The following is a 13,254-nucleotide window of genomic DNA, read 5'->3' on the forward strand; positions in this document are numbered from 1 at the left end:
TGACTCACAGGTCCACATGGCTGGGGAGGCCTCACAATCATGGTGGAAGGCAAAGGCGGAGAAAGGCACGTCTTACATAGTGGCAGGCAAGAGAGTCGGGGCAGGGAAACTCCCTTTTAAAAAATCATCAGATCTTCTGGAGACTTGTTCGCTATCATGAGAACAGCATGGGAAAGATCCGTACCTATGATTCAATTACCTCCCACCTGGTCCCTCCCAGTACACATGCGAATTACGGGAGCTAAATTTCATGATGAGATTTGGGTGGGAACACAGCCAAAGCATATCATGCTGTGAATCTGTTGTGGAAATAAAAAGCAGAAGAAGCAATGATTTGGAGGAACTCACTCACGAAGGCAGATAACTGTTAAAAGGGTAATGGACACAGACTCCTGACTGGGGGATCAAAAAAGGTAACCTAAAGGATGGCCAGAAGGACATATCTTCGGCAGTCTTACCTGTGTGGCCAAGATGGTTTTTCTCTCATTTTCTTAAATCTCACATCTCCACGTGTAGATCCTCACATTGCTTGAGAGACCCTGATCGTATCTCCACCTCTTGTAGCTTTGCATGGGAGTGTCATGTATAATTTGTGAGGGAATGAAGTCAGTTCACCAAGTGTTCCTCATGATAAAAATGAAGAAGTGACTTCTTGTAAAAGGCCAATATTTATTATTATTATTATTTCATCTTTCATTATAAAACTAAAAAATCTCATTAAAGAGCAAATAAAATTTAAAAACTGTCAACAATAGAATTAAAATGTCTCTCATTTTCATGAGAAAATCAGAATTAAAATATAACTTCGATAGTTTATGTATAGTTTGTAAACATATTAAGCAGATGAGGAAAAATCTAAGGTTTTTTTTTAACATTAGAAGTATTAAATTAACAAAAAAACACTAAGGTGTTGAAAATTTTCACAGGCACTAATGACCTCCATCTTACCACTCCCAATCCGTGTTTTTATCCTCATTTTAATTTACATCTAATCAATATTTATTGTTGTCTCTTTGTCTATAAAATGAAAATCCAGAAATTATATTTCCTTAAACCATTTTTTAAATTAGGTGAGGTAACACAGATCAAATAATACACAGATTCTTGATAATTTTTTGGTTGTCCAACCTGAATTAAGTAAAAAATTTACAGAAGAAAGAGAAGTAAGTTAAATATATTCAGTTACATTAATTTTTCTGAAGACTCTAATACTTCTTGGAATTATATAGGGAAAAGTTTGTGTCTTTAAATTAAGTTTATTCTATAAGTTAAGCAATAAAGATACCTTAATTGTCTATTTCTAAGTTAGTGAGGCTGATAATAAATAGTAAATTTGGTGGAAAATAAAAATAATATGTGCTCCATTTCAAAAAGTCATTGAATAGCAATGTATTTTACCAAATAGAATGTGATTTATATAGTCATATGTGTATGTCCCATAATACTCTAACAAATTATTAGTAAAGCAGTACACTAAATATATTTCCCAACAAATTATAATTAGAAATGTAAATATCCCAATTAATAATAGAAGGCACAGGCATTTAGTTACTTCATAAATAGGAACTAATTTAAATATATTCATGCCCTGTAAACTGTTGCTTGGTTTATGCTCAGAGTAATTAGGCAACCATGAAATTAAAGGGAATAATTAGATTACATTTTCCATCACATTGTAATTTTTTAAGGTTGGAACAGAAGGAGTAACAGATAATAGAGCCCAAATTTTCTCTTTCCATTAATTTAGTATGATTTCTCAAAATGCATTTTATTTTTATAGCTAAATGTACATGCTCTATTCCATATACCTGTTAGCTTTTACTTAAAATAATTGTAATACTTTAAAAATAAATAGATTTTTCTGTTACCTCTAGATTTCTGCTAATTATATGTTGAAAGCATGATTTATAAAGGGAAAAAGAAAAAGACCCCGTTATCTATTTGGCTAAGGCGCTCACCTCCTTTAAGTGTGTGCTCAGCTTTTACCATTCTAATGTGACCTACCATGACCGACAGAGTGAATATTATATCTTGGCACCCAGTCTTCACCAGTAGCATTCTGGCACCCCTTATTCTTTGTTTTCATTCTATAACATTTATCTTCTTAATACACACATGTAACTAGCTTGCTGTTTATTTTTTCTTCCTCATGGTTAACTCCTGGATAGCAAAGATCTTTGTTTCTCACAGATGTATCCCAACCTCATTTAACAGTGTTTATTTAAGGAATAAATATATTTGATAAATACATTTTATTGGATTACATTTTGTTCATTCGCTATGTTAGGAAAATCAAGTTTTAGTGTGCTAAAACTTATTTAGAACACTTCTTTAATCTTACTATGTATTTTAAGGTTTTTTTGGATGAACGGCTGTTTAGTAATCTTAGAATCTGCCAGTCAATCCTGCAGAAGTTGGGTAGGAAATGTAATCCTGAAGTTCAATTTAAAAGCAGCACATTTACTTATTTTTGATCTATTTGTTAATGTTGCTAATATGAAGCTGTCTAAAATTGTGATATGTTTCAATAAGAAAAACATAATAAAGGATGGTTAGGAAATGCAGTCTCATTCATTGGTTGATAATTTTAATGGAAGGATAGCTATCAATATTTAAAAATATGTCATGATAAGACATCCAGGAAATAGCTTCAAGTTTTAAAAAATACATCTTCAGGGTGCTGGTGACATAAATGGTGAATTTGCAAAGCCAAATACTAAATAGTTTTTCCTTCTGATTACTCGCTTAGGTAGATGTAGAATTTCATTAGGGAGAGAAATATATATATTAAAATGAACTGTATTCAATTGTTGTATAGAAATAAGAGCAAATCTGCTGTGTGTGGGGGTGGTGGGAAGTTTTGATGCATAGGTCACATGTGTATGTGTGTGTGTGTGCATGTGTGTGCATGTGTGTATGTGTGTGTATCTGTACATGCATGCAGTGTCCAGAACTTGCTAAAGAGCTTATAACTTGCCTGTGATTCCATCTGAAGACTTTATTAACTGGATATGGCATCACACATGACAGAGGAGAAAAATCAAACTGACCATGTACGGAAAGCTAAACGTGAGTTCTCGCTTCTTCAAAGAATTGCAAATTGGCTAATTTGATAAAGTCTGAACTTTATCAGATTTCTTATTTGGTAAAGTCTAAACTTTATCAAATTCTTTATCAATTTATGGTAGTATCTATTTCATCCCTTTATAGTTATTCTGTCCCTGAGACACAGCAGAGTGTTAAGACAAAAATGAGTAACAATTTTGTGGTCAAAAGAAAGAAAAACAAGCTCCAGCCCTGCGTCTTACTGAGTGTCAGTTGACATCCAAGTCCCATAACTGCCTCCAGCTTTCCTGGGAATGCTGTGGATGGCAGGTCTATTTTCCTTGAGAGCCACTTAGAATTTTCTTTTGTGACCTTCTGAGACTGCCCTTTATTCCGCCTCCTGCAACTCTTTATTACAATTGCTTTTGCCCCTCTGACCCTGAGTTGCCTCTGAAGTTTCACCTTTTGGTCTCTGCCAATCTGGATCTCATTTTCTCTTTTACAGCCACGAGGACTGGCAGCTTTTACTGAGTGAAGAGAGAGGGCATTTCTACGAGTATTATAGCTCATTAATTAGCCAGCCTGTAGAATTTGTCCTCTTAGTTCCCCTCTCAAAAATCATGAAACAGGTGACAATAGGCTTGGATCAGCCCAGCGTGGTACTCAAGACATCCCACAACTCACGCCTTCCCAGTCAATCAGCTTGCAGTATCAGTCAAATTGCATGTGCTCAGCTGAGCCTCTTCTGATGGAAATTTCTTTTTGCACAGCTCATAGTGTGATAGAACGGGTTAGAGAGTAGTAATATTACTATCTACACAGTGTTTTGTTTATAACATTTTCAACACCACTTATTAAGAAGTAATTTAACAAGTATTTATAGAATGCCTACCATATGATATTATACATACAATATATGCAGAATATTTTACACAAATATTTGTTTTATCATAAAACAGTCATATGTATTTGTTACAATTAGTATTCTTTAAAAATTTCAATTCATGAGATGTTTTAGACCTTATGAAGGCAAAAATTTTTTAAAGAGAAAAAAATAAACACTTCAGCATTGGCATTAGGGTGAAGCTTGCTATTAACCTGTCTCCAGTGTTTTTAAGCAAACATGAATAGTATTGCACAAGGAGAATGCATCAGAACCTTGACTTTTATAAAATTCACAATACAACTTCAAGATTTCCTTGCAGACAAACTGAAGGTACTGTGGCCTTTTGAAGGTTGATTTCTGTGTTCACTTCTGCTCTTGGACAAGCCAGAGCTGCCAGCTTGTGCCCATGTTGTGGAGCTGACCAGTGTTTTCCCATCTGTTCTATTTGTTGCTGCGCAGGCTCAATAGCGTCTACCTAGGATTTTGTCTAGATTCTAGGCTTCTAACTTCTCCCAGGAGATAAAATTTTGATTATTCTACAGAAGATTTTCAGCTTGACTAATTATCTAACAAAGACAAATAAATCTGGGAGGCCTGCATTTTAAATGATATTCACATATTTATATATTACAGGAAACTATAGATGACATTGTTTTAAGGTGAGAAAGTTACTACAGATAGTAAATTGGGAGAAAAATCCTTTGCAAATGCAATAGATTGATTTTATAAAGCCACAAATATAGAGAGCTAGGAGAAATTATGAACAGCCCTTTTAATTGTTAATTATGTAATTATGGCATTTCAAAATGTTTCTTGTACGGCCTAATGAGAATTTTGTAACATCAAGGCTACATCTTAAGTGTTGTTGGATGCTCATGGAATGCTTTTCCCAAATTTCATTTTCATTTTTTCTTCCTAGTGTTTCTGCATTTTATCAGATAGAAAATAAAAGGGTGTATTTATATTACTGCTAGTAATTTTGACTAGTGTAGTTGATGTTGCTTTACATTTATATTTCTGTATCTGTCTTTCCTTTTCAACTCCATTCTTTTCACTGATTTCTCCCTGTGCTGTTTGTTTGTTACTCCCCATTTTATTAGATGATGGGACATTGGCTGCAGTTTCTGAATTTTAAAGTTTTCTTATTTTTTCCTTTAAAAAATAAGTAAGTAAATGTTTTCAAATTTTAAGAAAGCAGTCCTCCTTTTGGAAATAAAAATAATAATTAAGGTTTAAGCATATTGCATTGATGATAAACTCTTGATAAGGTATAAGCAACAAGACAAATGGACTTTCATCCTGAACTCATCCTGAACTCATCCATTAAGTAAAGGCTACTATTCCTGACTTTCTAAATTCTGGTTAGTTCTAGCCCTCAATCTCATACATAAAAGAAAAACGTGAATGAAAGTTATGCTAGTATAGTATACTATACCAATTAATTTAGCAAAAATTGCCAAGTTTGACAGTGTATTCTTTTGGCAAGGCTAGGGAAAAGGAAGTATGCTCATATATTTCTGGTAGTACTGTAAGTTGGTACATGCCCCATGGAGAAATATTTGGCAATATCTGTCAATATGAGAAATTAATATACCCTAGGACCAACAATTTCACTTCTGAAAATTTATCCTTTGACACACTTGGCACACACGTAATAGACAAATGCTCAAAGTCGGTCATTGTAGTGTTGTTTGTAACAGCAAAGAATTGGAAACCGTCCAAATGTCTATTAGCAGAATATTGCTTAAATACATTATAGCACACACAGTGATATGGAAAATATTGAGCGGCCCTAAAGAAGAAAGAGGAGTCTATACACTTATGGAGAAAAATGATAAATAACACTCCAAAATAATAAAAAAGTCATAGAAAGGCATATGTCAAATATGTTAATTTTATACAAAAAGGTCAAAAATAAGAATATGTATTTGCATTTGCCTGTATATGCTGAAAAAAACTGTAAAGACACATACATTCACACATAAAAGCTGTTATCTAATGGTGACTCGATGAAATGCAGAAAAATAAGGCATAAAATGAGAAGTGAAAATTCCACTGTATTTCATTTTGTTGGAGCATTATAAGTATATTCCTTATTATACACACTGATATTTATTATAATATTATACACACATAAGCACACAGCAGATCTGGTCAATGTGGAGAAGAAAATGTATCAGAAAACTAATGATAACTCTAATTACTACAATTGAGCAGAGAGCTTGGTTCCAAAGAAATTCCTGTGGTAATGGAAATATTTCTATGTTGATTGTGGTGGTGGCTTCTTCACACGTGTGTATTTTTCTCAAAATTCATCGATCGGTACACCCTAAGTTGATGTGGGTTATTAAATGCAAATTATACCTCAATAAAGTTGATTAGAATAGCTTTGTGCTGGACTTCCAAAGTTAACAACAATAATAATATTAATGTAAACTATTATATATAGACTACTCTGTCATATGGATGTTGTCTTTTGTAGAGATTTATGCAAAATAAAAAGCATTCCTTCAGGTGCATAACATTAAATCACATGTGAAGACATTTCTAAAGAGTGCTAAAGCAGTCTGATTTGGTCTATGCTTTATCAGCCCTTAGAAGATAATGTCCACATAAATGACCTATCATTTCATTTCATTTCTTTTCTTTTCTTTCCTTTTCTTTTCTTTTTCTTTCTTTCTTTTTTTTTTTTTTTTTTTTTTTTTTTGAGATGGAGTTTTGCTCTTGTTGCCCAGGCTGGAGTGCAATGGCACAAACTCAGCTCACTGCAACCTCCACCTCCTGGTTCCAGTGATTCCCCTGCCTCAGCTGCCCTTGTAGCCTGGATTACAGGTGCATGCCACCACACCCGGCTAATTTTTGTATTTTTAGTAGAGATGGGGTTTCACCATGTTGGCCAGGCTGTTCTCGAACTCCTGGACGTAGATGATCCGCCTCAGACTCCTGAAGTGCTGGGATTACAGGCGTGAGCCATTGCGCCATACCATTAACTTATGTTTTTCAAGGAATTTATAACCATTTTACATACTATACATTATTTATTAAGTACTGCATCTGTCCCCTCCCTTTAGAATGTCAGCTCCTTGAGGACAGAGACTGTTTAATTTGCTGCTGGATCATTGGCACCTGAGGTTCTTAGGAAGCAGTAGGTACTCCGTAAGTTCTTGTTTAATCACTATTAATAAATACATGGTTTAAAATATGTTATTTAAAAATCCCTGACAAAGTTGTTATGATGGAAAGTCAGATATTCTTTCTTATTAGCTTTAAATAACTGAGATTTCCTCCAGTTTTGGAATGATTTATCTTGTGTTTGACTGAGTTCCAGAGGAAGTGGTTGAGCCTTTGGATTCTATCGTTTTAAGTTCAGGAAGAAAAGAAAGAGCAAGCCAAGGGAATTGAGGAAAAATAGCATCAAGACAGGCAAAAACAATGAGCATGTTTCCCTGAAAGAAAGAAAAAAATATATATATATGTCTATACAGGCATATATAGTGTATACACACACTCTCTCTCACACACACACACACACACACACGGAGGGAGTAAATAGCTGTATTAAATCCTGCAGGAACTTGAATACATTGAGATTCAGTGATGACCATTGAATTAAACATGGATACTGGTATTTGTCAATCTTGATAAAAGGGATTTATGTGGACTGCTAGGGATTTATACCTAATTAGAATATATTGATGAATAAAAGAGAACTAGAGATAGAGGTTTTAGTTAATTATTTCATTAGTTTTGCGTTAAAGGGGATATAGTATAACTTTATTCCAGTTGCCTATTCAGGGACTAAAATCAAGTAACCATTGCATTCTACCTCCAGATTCACATCGGACAGATGAGCTGGTCTGGTGGTTCCAGATGGCTTCCCTCACATACTTAGCAATTTAGCAGGGCTTAAAGAAGATTGAGCTCAGTGGGGTCCCTCTCCCTCTCCTCTCCGTATGGTCTCAGTGTCTCTCAACACAGTCTCTTCAGTTGGACAGCCAGGATAGTTGGCTTCAAACTCCAAGAATGTATATTTCAAGAAACAACAAGAAAAACCGGCCAGTCTTAAGTTCTGAGCTCTGCAACTTGCACAGTGTCACTTATGCGATATGCAATTGGTCAAAGCAAGTACAAAGACTTTCCAGATAAAAGAGGAGGGATCATATACCCCAGCTTTCCATAAGAGGGTAGATTCATCACCCATTGGTTGTATTTGGAGATCTTAAAGGACGTTCGTTCAACATAGGAAACATTCTTTGTGAACATCAATTGTTTCAGTTTGACTCAGACATTCTTAAAGCTCGCTTTCAGCTGCTGAGGAATGCTGATGCAGCCCTTGAGCACAGCCTTACTAACTTCTTCAGCTTGAAGTCTTGCAGTTCTGCTTCTTGTACTTTATATTCCAACATTATTGAAGTATTTTCAGTCCACCAGTCCCTTGCTGCAGACCATGTGCATTTCCCCTATGCTTTTGCATACTTTCCCTAGCCCCATGTGTAGTCTTGCAAATATTATTAATACATTATTTTATAGTCTTAAATTGACTTTTTTGGTAAACATTTCTTTTTTTTATTTAAAAAAATGTTTATTTGACTCATCGTTCTGCAGGATACACAAGAAGCATGGTGTCAACATCTTCTTTTGATGTGGGCCGCAGGAAGCTTCTACTCATGGTGTAAAGTAATGAGAAGCTGATGTGTGCCAATATCACATGGTCAGAGGGCAGAAGCAAGAGTGAGGAAAGGGAGGTGCCAGAATCTTTTAAACAACCAGCTGTCTCTGGTACTAATAGAGTGAGAACAAACTCCTTTCCCCCCCTCACAGAAAGGGCATTAATCCATTCATGAATGATCCACCCCCATGATGCAAACACCTCCCATTAGGTCCCATCTCCAATATTAGGGATCAACTTTCAACATTAGGTTTGGAAGGGATCAACATCCAAACTATATTATATATACATATATTTATATATGTACACATATATATTTATATATATGTATATATTATATATAAAATATAATAAGCATGGCATGATATTACCTATGAATAATTATTTACCTTTTTTCTTTTTTTTATTATACTTTAATTTTAGGGTACATGTGCACAACATGCAGGTTCGTTACATATATATACATGTGCCATGTTGGTGTGCTGCACCCATTAACTCGTCATTTAACATTAGGTATATCTCCAAATGCTAACTCTCCCCCTCCCCCCACCCCACAACAGGCTCCAGTGTGTGATGTTCCCCTTCCTGTGTCCATGTGTTCTCGTTTTTCAGTTCCCACCTATGAGTGAGAACATGCGGTGTTTGGTTTTTTGTCCTTGAGATAGTTTGCTGAGAATGATGGTTTCCAGCTTCATCCATGTCCCTACAAAGGACATGAACTCATCATTTTTTATGGCTGCATAGTATTCCATGGCATACATGTGCCACATTTTCTTAATCCAGTCTATCATTGTTGGACATTTGGGTTGGTTCCAAGTCTTTGCTATTGTGAATAGTGCTGCAATAAACATACGTGTGCATGTGTCTTTATAGCAGCATGATTTATAATCCTTTGGGTATATACCCAGTAATGGGATTGCTGGGTCAAATGGTATTTCTAGTTCTAGATCCCTGAGGAATCGCCATACTGCAAATCAAAACCACAATGAGATACCATCTCACACAAGTTAGAATGGCGATCATTAAAAAGTCAGGAAACAACAGGTGCTGGAGAGGATGTGGAGAAATAGGAACACTTTTACACTGTTGGTGGGACTATAAACTAGTTCAACCATTGTGGAAGCCTTTGTAAACATTTCTTGAAATGACTCTTGGTAGACTTGAATGCCCACTACTCTCTCATACACAGTTCATTCTTGTAATTATATTCCTTCACATTTTATACTCCAATATAATTGTACTTTTTTACCTTCCCCATTGAGGTATCCTTCATAAGATGAGGGACTATGCCTTTTGAATCCGATATAGTGCCTAACATAGAAATGTGTGTGGAATTAATGAATTGTACTGCTAGATTCATTTCTACATATTTATCTTGATTACATTTTGAAAGTACAAAGATACCAATATAGTTACTGAAATATTATAGCAAAGAAGATTGCTCCAGATGAATGGTATAGGTTGTAGTCATTGCTCAGTTATAATGACAATAATTGAGATTAATTTTATTTTCTATCTTTTATTTATTGTTATTAGGTCATGTTCTTCATAGGTTTCACAGGATAGGGCTTTTCGTTTAATTATAATAAACCAATACTTTCAATGCCAAATCCTTTAGTTACATAATATTTTTTAAAAGTAAAATTATATAAAATCATAACTATAAAAATCCATTTCTAATGTAAGAAAAATTACTGAAAATAATAGTTGGATGGTATCATACCCATACAGCAATGCTAATAAATAATTGCTTTGAGCTCTTTCATCACTCAGCTTAAATAAATCATTTCACATATGTATATATATAGATAAAATTGTTTCTATATTATCTTAATTGTAATTTGTTTTCTTAGACTAAATAGCCTTCAAAAAGGCAATGTAAGATTTGGTAATTTTAAAACTATGAATCTTAGAATCATTAAAATTGTTCCAGATATTTACATTTCCAGCCACTTAAACATACAGTCAGTTATAGTCCATAAAAGAACTACGTTTACTGATTCATAATGAGAGCGTCTAGTAGTACAGTAGTGTCTATTTATTCCTATATTTGTGGATCCATATTTTAATATTTTAGCAAGAACTAAGAGAAAAATGAAGGAGGATGCTTTTCCAAGATTTAAATTATGATACTGTTTAAAACAAAAAATAGGTTTCAAGTCATAAGACCATCCTGGTTTAGTTGGAAATGGGCAATACTCAATAACACAGTGTATTAGACTTTAATTCATTAAGAAACAAAAATGTGTGTGGGGAGTGAATGTAAACATTTTAATGTGTGAAGAAGTGAACGTTGTATTTGATCATATAGTAATTTACTGTCAAATAAGTAAAAGCATGAGTCTTTGCTTTTTGTGTAAATAACTGTCTCAACTAAAACCTGCAAATTTTTAGATTTGGTTAAAAATTTTATTTGTCCTCTTAAAACACAAAACTTTAAAATAAAATAGCTTTACTACTACTAACATAGTTCTTTGCAAATAATGTGTGACCAATATATATTTATCAAAAGAACATACTAATATTTTACTCTCATAAGTATTTAAATCAAAATATTAATATTTTTATACATGAAGTTGAAACACATATAATTTAGAGAGAAGATCATAATTATTTTTACTGTAGATTGATTAGCCACAGGTGTAGCTCTTTACACTCTTAGGTGGTTAGTAGGAAGGTGAAGGTTGGTTGACACCTTTACACACAAGCTATCCAGGCATGAATGGGAATCTTGGGGAAGAAATGAATAATTATTTTACTGCAGTTAAGGTTTGATGAGAGTTCCAAGAGCATTTAGTGTATCTTTAGGGCTTCTCTACAGAAAGGGAAAGGTAGACTACGAAAGCGAAGACGTTCTATCTGTTGATATTGTTTTCCTGTTATAATGGTCAAGGAAATATATAGGTAAGTGGTATATTATCACTAAAATATAAAAAATATATTTGATTTAAGCCATTATATATAATTGTCCAAGTTATTCTACGATTTGAAGAAGGAAAAAAAGCTTTGTCACTATCATTTGTGGAATAATTTTTTCTGATATCACTAAGAGGCACATCATTTATTAAATGTCTTCAGATTTTAGCGGTAGCACACATCTCACAGGAGAACACTGCTTCAACCCAAAACTGGTAATTTTGAGTAGGGCTCAAAGCAAGGAGTGGTGCAGCAGGACTAGACTGTAGCTTAAAGATCCCTGCTACTTAGGTAATGTGACCTGGTAAATCCCATATATTTAGAGTCATCTATATATTAAGCAAGCATATGCAGTTTCTAGCAAGTTCTAATAGGTGATTGTGCATTGCAGACTCCTACAGTTTTGGTGCAAGGCTACTCCATGTGCAGCAGGGATCTATAGCCATTTGAAAAGCAGCTCCTGGAAAGTTACCGAGCTCTAATAGAAAGCAAGCATTTGATCATGGTGCATGAAGTAGCCGTGTGACTAGAGTTGAGGCTCCAGAGCTGAGAACTGTAACCCACAAAATCATAAGCTTGAGCTGGCCCAACAATAATCTATTATGCAAGGGGAATGTTGTATTCAAGAATAAAAATGAACAAGTTCACGGTTTATATTCAAGCAGCATAAAGAAATATCGCAACCACCATTTCACCCACCAGAAATGCTCTGGCATCTTCCTGTCAGCTTATACTTACGGTTTCATGGGAGTTCCCTAATCCAGTTGATGGAGGAGGGAAGAAACAAAACAAAAAACAAAAACACAACGATCCCGGTTCATGGTTGGATTAGATAGTTGTATTATACTACTACTGCAATATAATCCCATGTAAAGATGGCCCTCGAAAGAAAGTTGTGAATGGAAATTCTCATGGGCAGAGCGTCAGTACACCTGGTCATCAGTTTTGAATGAAGAAACAAGTGACATAGTTATGAATGTACGTAAACTTATGGGTGAATTGCGTGGCTAGTTGTCAGTGATTTAGAAAAAATACAAGACTGAAAATTTAGGGCAAAGAGATTGTAAAATAAAAAAATAGCTGGATTTTGGGAGTGGGTATAAAATGTAAAGATCTTTGTATGACACCTTGATGCTCACAAAAACAAGATACTCCAAATGAGTAGATGACAAGAGCAGTAATCAGGTAGAGACCTCTTGCTGGTGTCCTCAAGCAATGCAGTGCTTGTGTGATAGAATCATGAATGGAGAGGGCATGATAGAATCATGAATGGGAAAAATGAAGGCTACTGCACGATTCCAAAATATTTATTTCCCACTCATCAAGGGATTTATTTATTGCCTCTGTGTGTATCTGATCTGCTGCCAAAAGAAACCAACACTGAACTTTTCATTCTGTCCTTTAAGAGGAGAAACAAGGCATTTGGAAGCAAGTTCATTATATTGGAACCCTCATTCTGAGAAGGTCTCACAAAGTAAGATTGAAACATATTTCCATACTGGTTTGCCTTTCTTGCCCATAGTGCTTTGTCTAGCATCATAACCCAAGGGCTCAAAATGTGCCTCATTTACTGGACTATCACATCATATTGTTCCAAGGTACTCACTTTATGGTAGGTTGAGCACATCACCATGGAATCTACCGGCTCTGCAGCAAACTGTATCAGCCAATGGCTGCTGCCTCAGTAGATTATTGGAATTAGTTTTGAAGGTTGCAGATGTGGTGCCAGCATGATGAC

The sequence above is a fragment of the Gorilla gorilla genome, chromosome 2, assembly GCF_029281585.2.
Source record: "Gorilla gorilla gorilla isolate KB3781 chromosome 2, NHGRI_mGorGor1-v2.1_pri, whole genome shotgun sequence".
In the NCBI taxonomy this organism is placed as follows: Eukaryota; Metazoa; Chordata; class Mammalia; order Primates; family Hominidae; genus Gorilla; species Gorilla gorilla.